Here is a 1,620-nt window from a genome sequence, read left to right on the forward strand (position 1 = left end):
TGCTCCACCATCACCTGGCTGCAGTTATTTTTTGTGAGGTATTTTGGTCACGACATAACAAAAATAATGAAGACAACATTCAACTATATTCTATAATTTCAATAAGCCTGTAAGATACTCGTTTCATAATTTTTAATTTATTAGATCTAAAAAAATAGCAATTAAAATTCCCACTGCCTCCCCTCCTCCCATTCCCTCCATACACTCTCCCACCCCACCCCCAATTAATCCTCAGAAAGGGTAAGGTACATTGCTTTGTGGAAGGTCCGAGGTCCTCCCTACCATATCTAGGCTGAGCAAGGTATATATCCAAAGAGAATAGGTTCCCCAAAAGCCAGCACATGCAGTAAAGCCAGCACATGCAGTAGAGATAAATCCTGGTGCCACAGCCAGTGGCCCCTCAGTCTGCCCCAGCCATGCAACTGTCAACCATAGTCAGAGGGACTTGTTTGGTCCTATGCTTGTTCCTTCCCAGTTCAGCTGGAATTGGTGAGCACCCATTAGCTCAGGTAAACTGTTTCAGTGGATGAACCCTTCATGGTCTTGACTCTTTGGTCATATGCTCATTCCTTCCACTCTTCAACTGAACCTTGGGAACTCAGTCCAGTGCCCCTATGTGTGTCTCTGACTCTGTTTCCATCTGTTGCTGAATGTTCTATGGTTATATTTATGATAATCATCAGTCTGACTACAAGGCAAGTCAAGATCAGCCCCCGTCTCTTCTATTGCTTAGGGTCTTAGGCCGAGTCATCCTTGTGGATTCCTGGGAATGTCTCTAAAGCCAGGTTTCTGCTAACCCTATAATGGCTCCCTCAATCAAGCTATCTCTTTCGTTGCTCTCATCTCTGTACTTCCTCCATCTCGACTATCCCATTCCCTCAAGTTCTCCTCAACCTTCCCCTTCTCCCCTGCTCTTCCCCTTCTGCCCTTCCTTCTACCCCCATACCGAAGCTCCCAATTTTGTCAGGAAATCTTGTCTGTTTCAAATTTCCAGATGGGTGTATATGTTTTTATTTGGGTTCACCTTATTACTTAGCTTCTCTAGAATCATGAGCTATAGGCTCAGTGTCCTTTGTTTATAGCTAGCATCCACTAATGAGTGAGTTGATACCATATTCATCTTTTTGGGTCTGGATTACCTCACACAGGATAGTGTTTTCGCATTTGCATGAAAAATTCAAGATGTCCCTGTTTTTTTTTTTTTTCCACTGACTAGTACTATCATATATAAATGTGCCACATTTTCTTTATCCATTCTCCAGTTGAGAAGCATCTAGGTTGTTTCCAGGTTCTGGATATTACAAATAATGCTGTTATGAGCATAGCTCACTAAATACCTTTGTAGTATGATTGAGCATCTTTTGGGCATATGCCCAAGAGTGGTATTGCTGGATCCTGAGATAGGTTGATTCCCAGTTTTCTGAGAAAATGCCATACTGATTTCCAAAGTGGTTGTATAAGTTTGCATTCCCACCAGTAATGAATGAGTGTTCCCTTATTCCACATCCTCTCCAGCGTAAGCTATCATTAGTGTTTTTGATCTTAGCCATTCTGACAGGTGTAAGATGATATCTCAGAGTTTTGATTTGCATTTCCCAGATAGCTAATGATGTTGAACAT

Source organism: Microtus ochrogaster, unplaced genomic scaffold, assembly GCF_000317375.1.
Source record: "Microtus ochrogaster isolate Prairie Vole_2 unplaced genomic scaffold, MicOch1.0 UNK9, whole genome shotgun sequence".
Lineage (NCBI taxonomy): Eukaryota > Metazoa > Chordata > Mammalia > Rodentia > Cricetidae > Microtus > Microtus ochrogaster.